The following is a 17,933-nucleotide window of genomic DNA, read 5'->3' as shown; positions in this document are numbered from 1 at the left end:
TCAACATAATGCCAATGTGTTTTTGGTTCCTCAACATAATGCCAATGTGTTTTTGGTTCCTCAACATAATGCCAATATGTTTTTGGTTCCTCAACATAATGTCAATGTGTTTTTGGTTCCTCAACATAATGTCAATGTGTTTTTGGTTCCTCAACATAATGCCAATGTGTTTTTGGTTCCTCAACATAATACCAATGTGTTTTTGGTTCCTCAACATAATACCAATGTGTTTTTGGTTCCTCAACATAATACCAATGTGTTTTTGGTTCCTCAACATAATACCAATGTGTTTTTGGTTCCTCAACATAATGCCAATGTGTTTTTGGTTCCTCAACATAATGCCAATGTGTTTTTGGTTCCTCAACATAATGCCAATGTGTTTTTGGTTCCTCAACATAATGCCAATGTGTTTTTGGTTCCTCAACATAATGCCAATGTGTTTTTGGTTCCTCAACATAATGCCAATGTGTTTTTGGTTCCTCAACATAATACCAATGTGTTTTTGGTTCCTCAACATAATACCAATGTGTTTTTGGTTCCTCAACATAATACCAATGTGTTTTTGGTTCCTCAACATAATGCCAATGTGTTTTTGGTTCCTCAACATAATACCAATGTGTTTTTGGTTCCTCAACATAATGCCAATGTGTTTTTGTTTGAATTATTATTTTGGACCAGATTGGAGACATTAAAAATGCAGTATTTCCTAGATGTGGAGAAAGCCTCTCTGGAGAAGGGAACTGGACCTACTGACACACGTGTTTTGATGAACAGGTACGAATGAGTGGAAATAATTACTTCTGAGATGAATGTATCTGTAATTCTGTCAGACTTCTCTCACAATTCTAGTATGTGAGTTGGAACAGGGGGTCACACTTGTGTATTTGCCACTTTGTGATGCTTTGCTAGGAGACACAACAGTGCCATTCACACTGTTGATTGACATTTCTGTTAATTCCTGTCACATGGCCGATTGTCACATCTTCACACAGAATCACTGAAGTAACCCAGCTGACTTGTGTATGGGTTTCAGGTCCTTCGTCTATCTCAGTCAGAACAACTACTCAGAGGCACTCTCCTCCTTCACAGAGGTCCTGAAGGTCAACCCCAAAAACCCTGTGGTAGGCGATCACGCAATCTCCAACAGTTTATGACATCTATACTTGATTAACTTACTCATACATTTTCTAGGATACATCAGAAGTTGTACATTCTTAGAGACTGTACATGAATGCACTCTAGTTTGAGACCGATCTCTCCCCTTGGCTGTATGGCATATCCCCTCTCTCCTCAGGCAAGAAAACAGCATCCCTCTCTTCTCCTAAGGCAATAACCATGTCTTCTCCCCTCTCTCCCTCGACAAATAACATATTTCTTATCTCTCCTCTCTGCAGAGCCCTTCTCCCTCAGGCAAATGACTCTTTACTCTCCCCTCTCTAAGTGCAATTAACTCATTTCTGCATTCTCCCCTCTCAGATTTACAATGCCTTTCTCCCTCTTTCAGTAGAGTAATACCACTTCTGCCCCTTTCTCTCCCTGCAGGTTGATAACTTCCCTCTCTCCTCTCTCCTATAGGTGAATAACAACGTGGCGGTGTGCCTGTTGTACCTGGGCCGTCTGAAGGAGTCCCTGAGCCAGCTGGAGGGCCTGGTGCAGCAGGACTCTGTCCTGTACCTCCAGGAGAGCATCCTCTTCAACCTCACCACCATGTACAAGCTGGAGTTGTCCCGAGCTGGAGCGTCCTCTTCAACCTCACCACCATGTACAAGCTGGAGTTGTCCCGAGCTGGAGCGTCCTCTTCAACCTCACCACCATGTACAAGCTGGAGTTGTCCCGAGCTGGAGCGTCCTCTTCAACCTCACCACCATGTACGAGCTGGAGTCGTCCCGCTCCACCCAGAAGAAACAGGCCCTGCTGGAGTCAGTGGCCTCCCGAGAGGGAGACTGCTTCAACACAAAGTGCCTCAAACTGGTGTAGAGGGAACCAGGGAGGTATGGGACCCTTGTAGGTCACTATTAAGATTGGAACAAAACAATTGCCAGCACAGGGGGCCATCAGGAGGATAGTGTCCTAGTCTTGAGTTTCATAAGACTCCACTAAACAACATGGCCATTACCCTGCCTGAACTCCAGAGCAGGAACGCAAACTGTCCCTTCAGTGCAAATCCACTTCCCACGTTATAGTAGTAGTGATGCAAATGAAATGATTGTGTGACTCTGATAGGATATGTATGTGAATATATACAGAAGTGGGGGCTGCTGAGGGGAGGACGGCTCATAATGATGTCTGGAATGGAGTCAATGGAAAGGTATCATCCACATGGAAACCACGTCGTTGATGTGTTTGATACCATTCCATTGAATTCATTCCAGACATTATTATGAGCCGTCCTCCCCTCAGCAGCCTCCACTGACATTCAGTACAATGTTTTTAGACGAGGGAGACGTGTCACATTCCTGTGTGATTAAGACCGGAGTACATCATCAACCTGAAATCATGTTACTTCCCCCCCAGATCTGTGACTTCGTCCTGTAAAATCAACCACAGGTCTTCTGTAACTTTTCAATTGGGTGTGAATGTTTGACTTGGCTCAGGATACACCCCTCTCCACAAAACAAAAGGAATGTAAAATAGATATGTAATAATTTAAAACTACATATTATAAGTAGGGAAATGTATAACTTGTAAAAATGATTATTGTATAAAATGATTTAATGTATTTAATTGAATTATTCTAATGATCTCTGTATCACTGTTTGTTTACATGTTTAAATTAATATTGTTTATCCAAATAAACTGACCATCGTGCAAAAATAAAATAAGTGCATCATGTGGAGAAATGGCAAACAACAAATTGCAGGAATCTGGAAATAGAATTGAAATGTGGTACATGGATACTGTTGGTGAAAAGTGACAGACTAGCTAATGAGATGTTCATTAATAGACAATCAACTGAATGATTGAAAATAGAATTGCAATTGTATTTTCATGAGTACAAACTACTTATCCGTACATCAAGTTCTATACATCTTACAATTTAGGTAGGCCTTTAATCAATCAACACTTGTGAGTCCTCTACTACTGACGTCCATAGTGATTTGATTCCTAAATACAATAGCTTTTTGGTATTTCTGCTGAGTAGATTTAGTCTTGATTCTCACTCATGTATAGTAAACAAAAATATAAATGCAACATTTAAAGTGTTGGTCCCATGTTTCATGAGCTGAAATAAAAGATAATTTTGTAAATATATATTATTTTCTTGAAACCATTACATGCACCCATCTCATTGTTATTTAATTATTAGAGATATACAAATGTATTTTGCACCCACCATGCGTCATGTCTGCAATGGTCATGTTAGGTGAAATGTGTATATTTTGGGATGTGAGCACTGTGTGTTTGACCTGACGAAGATCCGTTTCGGATCTAAATGTTGTCAATAAAGCAGTGAATTGGGAGCTTTAACAGTGTGCGGGTCTTCTTGTTCTATACTAGTATTCTTTATTAGCCCAGTATCTATGTTTTTAAGGATGTGCGGATGACCACAAACTTTTCTGAAGTAAAAGATCCCAGAAATGTTCCATACACACAAAAAGCTTATTTCTCTCACATTTTGTGCACAAATTTGTTTACATCCCTGTTAGTGAGCATTTCTCCTTTGCCAAGATTATCCATATCAAGAAGATAATTAAACAGCATGATCATTACACAGGTGCACTTTGTGTTGGGGACAATAAAAGGCCACTCTAAAATGTGCAGTTTTGTCACACAACACAATGCCACAGATGTCTGAAGTTTTAAGGGAGTGTGCAATTGGCATGCTGACTGCAGGAATGTCCACCAGAGCGGTTGACAGAGAATTGAATGTTCATTTCTCTACCAGAAGCCGCCTCCAACGCTGTTTTAGAGAATTTGGCAGTACGTCTAACCGGCCTCACAACCGCAACCACGTGTAACCACGCCAGCTCAGGACATCCATATCTGGCTTCTTCACCTGCGTCTGAGACCAGCCACCCGGACAGCTGATGAAATTGAGTATTTCTGTCTGTTATTATGCCCTTTTGTGGGAGAAAACTCATTCTGATTAGCTTGGCCTGGCTCCCCAGTAGGTGGGCCTGGCTCCCAAGTGGGTGGGCCTATGGTTGCGCCCCTGTCCAGTCATGTAAAATCCATAGATTAGGGCCTAATGAATTTATTTAAATTGACTGATTTCCTTATATGAACTGTAACAATTTTTTCTAGGACAGCAAATAAGATGATAGATTCATGCAGTGCTTTCAATATAATGGAGATCTTTTCACCTCTAACCTTGTCCACGGTGGAATGTGAATCCACAACCTTCTGGCTACTTTGCCATGTAGGCTAATGCTTACAAAATGAAGAACAGATTATGAAACTGTGTATCTGAAGGCTCTGGTCTGTCTAGGAGTGAGGGGAAGCGGTAGGCATGTAATCTGCTATACACTTTGGTCCATTATATTGGGTATAGGGGAGGGTCACTTGTTGTTTTTTCAAGCATTCGGGGAGGGTCAGGTAACACTATATTTTACTGAAGGGAGGGCCATCTATTTTCAGTTCAGAGGTTCGATTTCCTCCAGGTATCCCTCATTATAAATAATGTAACAAAACATTAATTGTCATGTGAGCAGACTGAAATTCGTTTTTTTCACTCTATGCTATACCTTGTCCTCATAGTTGGGTAGTTTATCCTCGTGGATAATGATGATGTCGGAGTATCTCGTACAGCATTACTTTACAGCTCTTTTCCAGCGCTGGGTCTGTCTCATAACTGAAGACAAGGACAGTACTGAATCAACCAGTCACTCTAGTCTCGCGAGGTCAGATCATCCTTCCAAACGTGAGCTGAGTCTGGGCGACTCAGACACTACCGTTTCATGCAATCTAATTTAGGTAGCTTCAGTCATATTTATTTGTATATGATAGTGAATAACAAAATACCTAGCTAGCTAAACGTTGACACATTTTTCTTGATAGCTGAAGCTTGTTTAGCAAACAGCTAAAGTTATTATCAATTTGCTCTTCGTATAGCTTCGTATAGCTTATATTATAAACTGGGTGGTTCGAGCCCTGAATTCTGATTGGCTGAAAGCCATGGTATATCAGACTGTATACCACGGGTATGACAAAACATTTCGTTTTACTGCTCTAATTATGTTGGTAACCAGTTTATAATAGCAATAATGCACCTCGGGGGTTTGTGATATGTGGCCAATATATCACGTCTAAGGGCTGTATCCAGGCACTCTGCGTTGGGTCGTAATAAAAACAGCCCTTAGCCGTGGTATATTGGCCATATACCACACCTCCTCGGGCCTTATTGCTTAAGTATGTACTCTGGATCATTTGATTGATTGGCTGTTATCAGGTTGTTCCTTACTCGCTAGCTTGCTATTAGCTACAGCTAACTACCTTCCAGTAGAAAACGCCTGTAGTATCTGGGATCTACATCTGTTTATATTAGTTACTATGCTGTTACTAAGCGGTGATGTATTACGACAGTGTTACGTTATTACACCTAATAGGAAATGCACATGCGCACTATTGTGCCCGGGGCTGTAGAGCACGAGAGGTTTTGACTAAACGAAAACTAACTGTACTCCCGTCCCCTGCCTGGTCATTTCTCCACAACACAAATATTACAACGCCAAGCTTTTCTAACTCCTCCAAAGACACAGGTCTGTTTGGGTTTAGTTTACGCGGCATCCTCTGATCTTTGTCAGAATCGTCCATGAACCAAGCCTCAATCAACGCCATAGCACGGAATAAATGTTCAATAAAAGAGAGATGTCTCGCTAGTAACATAAGAAAACGCATGTGATAAAAACACAAATTATGACGTCACTTTGATATGGTAATGAGGAAACATTTTAACACATTGCACTGTCAATTAAGCATTAAAAAGGTGTTTTCAGTAAGCTAGAGCAGTAATTGAGGAGGGATTGTTTGCAAAGATCCCTACTTTCAACTCACTTCATCAAGACATGGAAACGAAGGTGGGACTGGGAACACTCGTATTGTCCATCCCACTGAATATCCTAATTGAAATAAATCAGTAGGCTACCATAATAGGTTGAATTCACTTAACTGTGTTTGAGGAACCCAATTCATGGGTTTGATGATGTTTTGTTGTGGATTTTAGTTGTAATAACTAATTTGTTGGCAATCAGTGTCTTAGAAAAAACATTACTTACTGTAATGGGTAACTGGTCAAATATACACTGCACTGTAGCCTAGTGGAGCGTGCCAGCCAGCTATGGGTGCATGCCTGTTTGTAGCTTCATTGTACTATCCACAACTCACCACAAGGTGGCAGTCAAGTAGGTGGCGAGACAGACACCATTGCTGTGTTAATTGTTTGTCATTGAGATGCTAAAACTTGAGTCAGGATCATGTGATCCAGTGTTTTCTCATATCAGTGACAGCTGACTGGGTATTCAGCTGTAGCATAAATCACATTAATTGAAAAATACTCTTCGTATAGATGCTTCTTGAAGATCCAACACAGGAAAAATGGACTACTGGAATATGACAAACCCAACTAACAGAATCGTTGTCTACCTGTGTCACCAAATTGTTGTTCTGGAGCAGACATAGACCCTCGCTGCCAGGTTCATTGCGTGCGCATAAGGGTCTTGACTCTTTCAGCAGGCCCAACCCCGCGGCCCACATCCCAGAGGAACCAGAGAGAGGGCTGAGGTGATGTCTGGGCACAGAAACAGGAAGTGACTTGGTGTTGCTAAGGGTGACAGGCAGCAGTGTTTTGGTCATGGTATTGTTGGATGGGCCCTTATAAATGTCTTCTGTTGCTATGCTAAAAGTTGGAGCTTCCTAGGAGAGAGAAATAGAGTGGAGTTGACGTACAGTACATGTGTTTCATTCAATAATAAAATAATATGTGCCATTTAGCAGATGCTTTTATCCAAAGCGACTTACAGTCATGCGTGCATACATTCTATATATGGGTGGTCCCAGGAATCAAACCCACAACCCTGACAGTACAAGCACCATGCTCTACCAACTGGGCTACAAAGGACCAGTAAGCTTCATTCAGTCAGTTAAAGGTGACTTAAACCACAAATAGTGCAAATGCTGTAGTATCTGTGTGCTTGTCCTGAAGGACACCAACTATAAGAATGAAAAGCTTTTTGGTCAAAAAGAAAACCATAATTGCATCATTATGTAAACTCTATTGGTGGGATATTTTGGTCTGTTGTCTTGTATTCTCTCAGTGGGATTTTTATTCACACTGATTATCTGAGACATGTTAGTGTGAGAAATGAGGGCTACTTCACACATAACTGTGAATCATATTAACCACAGTGCGGATTCCGTGAAATAAGACCAAATGTTTTGTCATTTAGCAGACGCTCTTATCTACAGCGACTTAAAGGAGCAATTAGGGTTAAGTTCCTTGCTCAATGGCACATCGGCATGTTTTTTACCTAGTCGGCTGGGGGATTCAAACCAGCAACTTTTGAGTTACTGGCCCAATGCTCTTAACCGCCAGGCGTACTGCCACCTGACCACCATCCCAGGTTATACATACAGACTTAAAGAATAACAAACTTTCCTTCTACTGGACATGACCACATGACCTCATCTGGGTGTGGAAATTATGACATTCAATCAAAAATATACTTGTGATGACCTCAGCTTGGATAGATCTTCATCCATGATATCACATGTTCTTATGGGATGACATGATGTACAGAAAGGAAAGAGGCTGTCAAACAACTGCTTTGTGTTTCACAATGATGATCCCATTTGGAGTGGCACAGGACAACACAGAGGCATTGTGCATAGACTACAGAGTGTATTAACCCTTGGATTATTTGTCTTTTCCGGTATCAAGAGTTGCAGTGAAGATAATGTCAAAAATAGCAATGGCCAAGACCAGGTAAGAGCACCATGTTGCCAACTGAGAGTATCTCAACAAGATAATCACCATTCTGTTTGTTTCTGTGTGTGGTGTGTTTGTTCTTTCACTGTGCAAAACATTACGTCAGCACACCACACCCACACAAGTGACATACATGTACATGTGAACAGAAGTGTTTGAGGCGACTCAGTGACCTAACACGACACAGGAAAAAGCAGAGGAGTGGATGGCTATTCCTGTGAAATAAGAGTTTCTGTTCTGTTTTTGTTTGTTTTGGTTGCTTCTGTTTTTGTTTGTACTTAGTGATTTGATGACATAGAGAAATGGATATTCCTCATTGTTGTGTCCTTATTTGGCTCTATGTCTTTCACCCGTTGTAGGCTGTGCTCCAGATTCCACAAGTCCCTTTCACATGTTCCAACAGCAGTAGAACACCCACAGTGACCTCACAGCAACTCCAACCATACTCATCGACACTGTAAACAATATACTGTACTACACATTTAGCTCAGCAAGCTAATTTAGTTTGTTTTTATGTGAGTGGGCCGGGTGGTAAGCTGTCTAACTGCCAAAGTCCTGAAGAGCCTGGCAGCCCCAGCCCTAGCTAGCTCAGAAAATGTTAGTGACTTGGACTGCCAATGGGTTGGGTTGAGTTGGGGGGGCTGGCTGTGCTGGACGTTCCCAGCATGGGAGAGAGAGAAGTGGCATAGCTCAGCTGTCAGGAGTGGAGAGGGGAGCGAGGGACCCAGCCAGGCAGCCAGCCTCCAAACCAAACGGCTTCAGCTGCTAACAGCTCCTAGTGACTGCAGCATAGTAGTTAAATATAGACCTATGCGTTAGCCTCCGTCTCCACACTGAAAGACTGGGGACAAAGGAGGAGTAAATGAAAAGACCTGGACTTGTGACAAAGGACATCACACTGCTGCACCTCTCTCTCCCCGCTGAGCAACGGCTCCTTTCAAACACAGACAGAGTGGGAGTGGGAACAGAACTGTGCCTCCATGATTGCCTGTCTCCCTCCTCCGCCAAGGCTTTCTCTCCTTTATTTTGTCTTTCTCACCCTCACTCCCTTGCATGCTCTTTCTGTCACAAACACTCTCCCACTGACTCCTCAAAGAGTGTATATCTTTGGCTGACATACAGAGAAAGAAAAAGGGAGTGTGGTGAGAGAGAGAGACAGAGAGAGAGAGAGAGAGTGTAAAGAGAGAGGAGAGTGTAAAGAGAGTGTGTGCATGAGAGAGGGGTGAGAGGGAAGTAGGGAAGTAGGGAGAGTGGATAAGTGAGTAGAGAGAGAGCGAGAGAGAGGACTAGACCCAGCTCTTGTTGCTGTAGCATTTCCTTCTTGACCTGGAATCCTAGAGGAGGAGAAGTGAGAGAGCAGAGCTTGTCCATGGTGATGGCATTCATTCTGTAGCAGGGCAGCTGAACAGGAGTAGCATTAAGAAGAGGTCTTCAGAGGACATTCACATACAGAAGGGCAGACTGAGTCACTCCTGTAGGATTACCTTAAGCACCACTCCAAACCTAACCCTGGGGACCAGAAAGAGCAGGTAAGAAAGTACAGCTTACTGTCTTCTACACAGTGTGCCTCAGTGAAAGCATGCTTCTCTCATCTCTACTCAGTGTGGGATGTTAAACCATGTGCCCATGCCGTGGCAGGAGATAAACTTATCAGCTGAAATGCTCTAGTATTATGAGTTTAAAATGTTGAGAGAGCTATTACTGTTGCTGGACTTTGTCAGTGCTGTTCTGCACAGATATACTGTAGGTTACAGAATACTGTGTGAAGGAACACTATTTTAATGGACTCTGTCTGCCTGCTTTGTGCAGTATGAATGGGTTAAAATCCATGCTGTCCACATACATTAAAACACATTGAGCTGATGACATGTTTTAAGAGTAAAGGTCTTTGACTGTTCTCGGGAGGTAGAATGGTCATTAGGAGTTAGACACTGGCACTGAGACAGCACACACAGGAAAGAGAAAGTCATGAATCTAATGTACCATATAAATCACTACTTATTCCTCTGTCATTGTTATATAAAAGCAGTGTGAGAACCCCTTCTAGTGTTATACTAGCAAGAAAAGCCTTGTGAGGACTTAGAGCTGACAGCATAATCCAGACAAATAACGTTCTCCTGAGATATTTAGGCTGGGAGATAAGGAATAAGTCATCCAGATTCCTCCGTTAACATTAGGAATGGATCGTCTCCTCGAACCTTGTCCGGGGGGGGGGGGTTCAACTTGTTGTGAAACAGCATAATTTCTACGTGGTTATTCATTCCTTTTAATTATGTCAAATTATTTCATTTATCACCAGGCCATCAATCATAGAACATGCATGTATATTTGGTTCTCATAAGAACTAATCCATTTGTCAAGACATACATCACACTGTCTAGCTGAGCCAAATGAAATGTGCAACATATCTCTCTTTTATAGGGAATGCAACAAAAGGGTTCCAAAAGGGTTCTTCGACTGTCCGTATAGAATAACCCTTTTTGGTTCCAGGCAGAATCCTTTTGAGTTCCATGTAGCACCTTCTGTGGAAAGGGTTCTACATGGAACCCCCTAAAAGTTATTCTTGGAACCAAACGGGTTATACCTGGAACCAAGAAGGGTTCATCTATGTGTTCTCCTAAGGTGACAGTCGAAGAACCCTTTTAGGTTCTAGATAGCACCTTTTTTTCTTAGAGTGTTCAGGCATACTTTAAGATAACTGTCATCCATCTCCTTAGCACCTATCTGTCTCTGTATTGCTCCTAATGCAGACCAGCTCTGGAAGAGAGAGGAGAGCTAACTGTTCACACTCCAGCTGATGTGGTCCCCTAACACTTATAATATCATGGTAGATACAGGGAGGAGGGGAGAGAGAAAGATCTGTCATTAATATTTCTGCCACTTTGTCCATGTCAGGGATAAGGAGATCCTTTCCTAATGTTAGTTTGAGTGGTTTACTTTACACTTGAGTGTTTTGTTTCCAGGGGTTACTAAAGTTCATTCACAGTTCATTCTTTTTACAATGTTTGAAGAGTAATCAAGTCAGACTTATCTATTCAGACAGACAAAGCTATGTCATAGGCTTATCTATTCAGACAGACCAAGCTATGTCATAGGCTTATCTATTCAGACAGACCAAGCTATGTCATTGGCTCATACAAGTGGCACAGGTGCAGAGAGAGTATTCGCTTACTCAAACTGCGTCCCTCTCCACTGAGATGCCCGTCGCCTCAAATCACCTTATGTCACTACATTATTATGATCTTGCATCACTTACTTCTGATCAGTGAGATGATAAGGACATGGCTAAGTTATGAGGTAATGTAGCTCTTTCAGCAGTGGTAGATTGGGAAAGAGATACCACTCCACTGTGGTGTTTATCGACCAGGCTTTTCCATTGACAACATACTGTAGCAAAATCGTCAATGGACAGCCAGTTCTTAATTGTATTTTGTATGGCCTGCATAGCGATTCTGGTAGGATGTAGGCTACGTCATGCACTTGGCTTGGAAATGTCTACAACATTGGATAGAAAGTATCCAATGCTGTAGTTATAGAGAGGGAGCGAGCGTATATGTTAAGGGTGATTGTATCTGCCTGGCATGTGTCCACTGTCCAGTGCACTGCCATCAGCACTCTCTGGAATGATCTGGTAACAGAGGTCTGCTTCACGTGGTCAACTCATCGCTATTGGGAGTGGGCCAGTCTGTAGCCTGTAGTGTGTTGTGTGAGTGGGGGAGGTTGGAGGAGTGACCCTGGCTCTGTCCCTTGTTGAGGCCAGACAGAGGGAGCTGGGCTGGGGCTGGTCACTATACTCCCAGTGGTCACAGTGGTGCAGCCTTCAGACCTGCTGGTGAGATTCGGCAACAGCTGTCCCCGGCACGTGTCACCCCCATTACTATGACACTAAGCCATGAATGTAGAGAATGTGTTCCAGACCTTCTGGGTTTTACATAGAATAATGCTTCTTACATTTCCATGTTTTGAAGTGTAAAGGAAAACCACAGTGCTTCAGCAGCATACATCGAATGACCATGCAGCTGGTGGGCTTTGCTCTCTTATAAAGTTCATAGTAAACCATCTTGACATTCTCCAAATATTGTGACGAGAGAAGTCCTCTCCTTCAATGTGATATCTTAAAGGAATCTTTTGAATCATAAGCCTTCTGTATGTCACAGATGTATCTATATTAATCGTCAGTAGCTTGGGATAGTGATGCTATTCATTGCAAATGGTTCTGGCCCTATTCTAACTGACCTTCGCCCTCTCTTCTCGCTAGAAAAAGCAGTCATTCCAAGAAACTTCTTGCTGAACTTTTGAAAGGTTCAGGTAGGGAGACTGAATTCCCTGAAGTGAGTCTTATTGTAGTAATAACTGATCTCAAGTCAACCAGGCTGCGTCTCGCTTCCTGTCTTCCTCCCAGTCAGTGGGGGAGTGACATCATGATAGACTGCTTCCATTTCTTCTGTGATGTCATTTATTTGGATGGTTTTGCACATATTTGCTGACCAATCCATGATTCAGAAATAGAGCTGCCTTATCGCCCTGGGTTCTCAGTGTCTGCAGTGGCTGACTGTTGGAGATCTTTTTATAAAATGTTTATTTAACCTTTATTTAACTAGGCAACTCTTGAGTTGGACAGACGACTCAAGTTAGGCTAAATGTGTATAACTTTTTTTCAGCAGTGTGAAAGGGTCATGTAATGTCATGTAATGTCATGTGCATCACACATGGACAGATCAGAGCAGACCATGAAATTGTATGGAATTATGGCCTAGTAAGGGGCGCAACTTTGGTTTTAGAAGTGGGGGGGGACATAATATATATATACACTCCAAATAGCCTACCCGACCACTCGGAGGCGTCCGCATGGTCCTACAGCACTCTGTTGCCTCGTTTTGTATCACATTCCAATGATAAAACTGGAGGGGACAAAAATGCAATTTCAGAATGTGGGTGTGTTCACATGTATGTGAGTGTGCTTCACCCATGTGTAATTTGCAGCCTCTATATGGTATTTTTGCAACATTCAGAACATGCCTTGTTCCCCGCCCCCTTAGAATCTCCTTTTAAACATGATATCCAATCATGTCATGTTACTCAAGGAATTTGGTGCTTGATTGGTTGGTGTCCATTTACAGATTCTGTAAGCCTACTCCATGCTGTTCCCTCAATAGATCAAGTGAATTGGGTTGCTACCCAGCACAGTAGAGTAGTGAATATCATATCTGTTGGCTCTTGGAGACATACAAGCTTCATTCAGAGCAAAAGGAGATAAATGTACACATGTACGATCTTAATTTTATCACCCTGTTTCAGGAGAACTTGCAATTCAGGAAATGTAAAATGTGTAGTGTGAGGTTTAAAAGGGCTTCTGTAATTTCCACTTGTCAGAGTCTGAAATGTCAGACTTGATTTTCACTTACGAAAAATGTATCAACCCCTACAAAAATGTCCATCAATTATAATCCACATAATAACGCACATTTCCTGTTGCTGCAGGATTATTTTACTGCTGTAGCAAACTGGCTCAAATTAAGATCCTACATCTGTATGTGAATTGCATTGCCTTTGATAGGCCTACAGTGTACATACAGTATTAGGGCCTACTAGCTGCACCATGTTTATCTACTGAAGGTCCCTGTACAACTTCTGTCCCTCATGTACAGATAAAGTCGGAAGTTTACATACACCTTAGCCAAATACATTTAAACTCAGTTTTTCACAATTCCTGACATTTAATCCTAGTAACAATTCCCTGTCTTAGCTCAGTTAGGGTCACCACTTTATTTGAAGAATGTGAAATGTCAGAATAATAGTAGAGAGAATGATTTATTTCAGCTTTTATTTATTTCATCACATTCCCAGTGGGTCAGAAGTTTACATACACTCAATTAGTATTTGGTAGCATTGCCTTTAAATTGTTTAACTTGGGTCAAACGTTTCAGGTAGCCTTCCACAAGCTTCCCACAATAAGTTGGGTGAATTTTGGCCCATTCCTCCTGACAGAGCTGGTGTAACTGAGTCAGGTTTGTAGGCCTCCTTGCTCGCACACGCTTTTTCAGTTCTGCCAACAAATTTCTATGGGATTGAGGTCAGGGCTTTGTGATGGCCACTCCAATACCTTGACTTTGTTGTCCTTAAGCCATTTGCCACAACTTTGGAAGTATGCTTGGGGTCATTGTCCATTTGGAAGACCCATTTGTGACCAAGCTTTAACTTCCTGACTGATGTCTTGAGATGTTGCTTCAATATATCCACATAATTGTCCTTCCTCATGATGCCATCTATTTTGTGAAGTGCACCAGTCCCTCCTGCAGCCAAGCACCCCCACAACACCCCCACAATCTCCATGCTTCACGGTTGGGATGGTGTTCTTCGGCTTGCAAGCATCCCCCTTTTTCAACCAAACATAACGATGGTCATTATTACATTTACATTTAAGTCATTTAGCAGACGCTCTTATCCAGAGCGACTTACAAATTGGTGCATTCACCTTATGATATCCAGTGGAACAACCACTTTACAATAGTGCATCTAACTCTTTTAAGGGGGGGGGGTTAGAAGGATTACTTTATCCTATCCTAGGTATTCCTTAAAGAGGTGGGGTTTCAGGTGTCTCCGGAAGGTGGTGATTGACTCCGCTGACCTGGCGTCGTGAGGGAGTTTTTTCCACCATTGGGGTGCCAGAGCAGCGAACAGTTTTGACTGGGCTGAGCGGGAACTGTACTTCCTCAGAGGTAGGGAGGCGAGCAGGCCAGAGGTGGATGAACGCAGTGCCCTTGTTTGGGTGTAGGGCCTGATCAGAGCCTGAAGGTACGGAGGTGCCGTTCCCCTCACAGCTCCGTAGGCAAGCACCATGGTCTTGTAGCGGATGCGAGCTTCAACTGGAAGCCAGTGGAGAGAGCGGAGGAGCGGGGTGACGTGAGAGAACTTGGGAAAGTTGAACACCAGACGGGCTGCGGCGTTCTGGATGAGTTGTAGGGGTTTAATGGCACAGGCAGGGAGCCCAGCCAACAGCGAGTTGCAGTAATCCAGACGGGAGATGACAAGTGCCTGGATTAGGACCTGCGCCGCTTCCTGCGTGAGGCAGGGTCGTACTCTGCGAATGTTGTAGAGCATGAACCTACAGGAACGGGTCACCGCCTTGATGTTAGTTGAGAACGACAGGGTGTTGTCCAGGATCACGCCAAGGTTCTTAGCACTCTGGGAGGAGGACACAATGGAGTTGTCAACCGTGATGGCGAGATCATGGAACGGGCAGTCCTTCCCCGGGAGGAAGAGCAGCTCCGTCTTGCCGAGGTTCAGCTTGAGGTGGTGATCCGTCATCCACACTGATATGTCTGCCAGACATGCAGAGATGCGATTCACCACCTGGTTATCAGAGGGGGGAAAGGAGAAGATTAATTGTGTGTCGTCTGCATAGCAATGATAGGAGAGACCATGTGAGGATATGACAGAGCCAAGTGACTTGGTGTATAGCGAGAATAGGAGAGGGCCTAGAACAGAGCCCTGGGGGACACCAGTGGTGAGAGCACGTGGTGCGGAGACAGATTCTCGCCACGCCACCTGGTAGGAGCGACCTGTCAGGTAGGACGCAATCCAAGCGTGGGCCGCGCCGGAGATGCCCAGCTCGGAGAGGGTGGAGAGGAGGATCTGATGGTTCACAGTATCAAAGGCAGCCGATAGGTCTAGAAGGATGAGAGCAGAGGAGAGAGAGTTAGCTTTAGCAGTGCGGAGCGCCTCCGTGACACAGAGAAGAGCAGTCTCAGTTGAATGACTAGTCTTGAAACCTGACTGATTTGGATCAAGAAGGTCATTCTGAGAGAGATAGCAGGAGAGCTGGCCAAGGACGGCACGTTCAAGAGTTTTGGAGAGAAAAGAAAGAAGGGATACTGGTCTGTAGTTGTTGACATCGGAGGGATCGAGTGTAGGTTTTTTCAGAAGGGGTGCAACTCTCGCTCTCTTGAAGACGGAAGGGACGTAGCCAGCGGTCAAGGATGAGTTGATGAGCGAGGTGAGGTAAGGGAGAAGGTCTCCGGAAATGGTCTGGAGAAGAGAGGAGGGGATAGGGTCAAGTGGGCAGGTTGTTGGGCGGCCGGCCGTCACAAGACGCGAGATTTCATCTGGAGAGAGAGGGGAGAAAGAGGTCAAAGCACAGGGTAGGGCAGTGTGAGCAGAACCAGCGGTGTCGTTTGACTTAGCAAACGAGGATCGGATGTCGTCGACCTTCTTTTCAAAATGGTTGACGAAGTCATCAGCAGAGAGGGAGGAGGGGGGAGGAGGGGGAGGAGGATTTATGGCCAAACAGTTCTATTTTTGTTTCATCAGACCAGAGGACATTTCTCCAAAAAGTACGATCTTTGTCCCCATGTGCAGTTGCAAACCGTAGTCTGACTTTTTATGGCGGTTTTGGAGCAGTGGCTTCTTCCTTGCTGAGCGGCCTTTCAGGTTATGTCGATATAGAACTCGTTTTACTGTGGATATCGATACTTTTGTACCTGTTTCCTCCAGAATCTTCACAAGGTCATTTGCTGTTGTTCTGGGATTGATTTGCACTTTTCACACCAAAGTGCGTTCATCTCTAGGAGACAGAACGCATCTTCTTCCTGAGCGGTATGACAGCTGCGTGGTCCCATGATGTTTATACTTGCGTACTATTTTTTGTGCAGATGAACGTGGTACCTTCAGGCATTTGGAAATTGCTCCCAAGGATGAACCAGACTTGTGGAGGTCTAAAAAAAAAAATCTGAGGTTTTGTCTGATTTCTTTTGATTTTCCCATGATGTTAAGCAAAGAGGCACTGAGTTTGAAGGTAGGCCTTGAAATACATCCACAGGTACATCTCCAATTGACTCAAATTATGTCAATTAGCCTATCAGAAGCTTCTAAAGCCATGACATCATTTTCTGGAATTTTCCAAGCTGTTTAAAGGCACAGTCCACTTAGTGTATGTACACTTCTGACCCACTGGAATTGTGATACAGTGAGTTATAAGTGAAATAATCTGTCTGTAAAAATATTTGGGGAAAATTATTTGTGTCATGCATAAATTAGATGTCCTAACCGACTTGCCAAAACTATAGTTTGTTAACAAGAAATTTGTGTAGCGGTTGAAAAACTAGTTTTAATGACTCCAACCTAAGTGTATGTAAACTTCCGACTTCAACTGTATGTGTCTTCCTTCTGTCATACATGACACTGCTGGGACGCCGTCGCCCTGCTGTTAAAAATACTTGTTTTTGCTAATGGTGGAAACTCATTGAACCTCATCTGCAATCAGAAGACTGTGTATGTAATGTGGTGATGAAGAGGATACAACGAGTAGAAACCTTGTAGGGAAAGTAATATTCTGCCCCAGCAGGATGACATGTCAGGTGTAAGAAATATTGATGCAGAGTATAAATAGAAGTAGGCCAGATCACTAGACAAACTGTACCATGGCCAATATACATATACAGTAACCAACAGAACTGGGACCATGTCATCTAGTATTTATAAATTCTAAGTGAAACAAAGTATTATGAAATTCCAAGTGAAATAAGAATATATTGTAAACATAAATTCCATGTGTAATTTAGTGATATAATACCAATCAACAAGAAATATGTATACTGTAAGTGTGTTCAGCTGTCTCAACCGACAAAAGACGTCATCACTCTTCAGTTTAACTAAATTTGCCTCTGAAACACGTCTGTTATGTAATATTTGACCCTGAAAGGTCACTGTTTGTCTGCAGAGGAATGTATCTGCAGAAAGCTGAGACATACCAGTCTGTAGCAGTACATGGAAAAGAGGGACTTGTAAAAACAGTAATACTAACATTACAATCAAGACAATCTCTGTAACAGTTTTGAGTCAAGGTTGATTGAAACATCTGTTTATTGAAATTCTGATATTTTCTGGTAGAGTCATGTTTTCCTTGTTAAGATGGAAGAGCCTTTGGACCCCACAGTATTTGATCAGGTCTGCAGGCGTGGTGCGTTGCTAAACTCCTTCATGCTGAGGCACAGTTCCCAGCCCATATTTA

At 43.1% G+C, this 17,933-nt stretch overlaps 1 protein-coding gene and 1 pseudogene across 2 annotated transcripts in view; both read left to right on the top strand.

Annotated features, from left to right (window-relative positions):
- The window catches only part of LOC139553091 (trafficking protein particle complex subunit 12-like), a 31,112-nt pseudogene extending 27,644 nt beyond the window's left edge, over nt 1-3,468 (top strand).
- Nucleotides 3,469-8,625: 5,157 nt separating this feature from the next.
- The window catches only part of LOC139553750 (filamin-A-interacting protein 1-like), a 29,154-nt gene continuing 19,846 nt past the window's right edge, over nt 8,626-17,933 (top strand). The window contains exon 1 of one of the 2 annotated variants that reach the window (XM_071366384.1): nt 8,626-9,453. The gene's annotated coding sequence lies outside the window, so the exon portion shown is untranslated. The remainder of the gene's footprint in view (nt 9,454-17,933) is intronic. The other variant, XM_071366383.1, reaches the window with a different exon arrangement.

This window comes from Salvelinus alpinus, chromosome 25 (genome assembly GCF_045679555.1).
Source record: "Salvelinus alpinus chromosome 25, SLU_Salpinus.1, whole genome shotgun sequence".
Classification (NCBI taxonomy): Eukaryota; Metazoa; Chordata; class Actinopteri; order Salmoniformes; family Salmonidae; genus Salvelinus; species Salvelinus alpinus.
The sequence above is the reverse complement of the archived record's forward strand: the minus strand, read 5'-3'. Positions and strand labels throughout refer to the sequence as shown.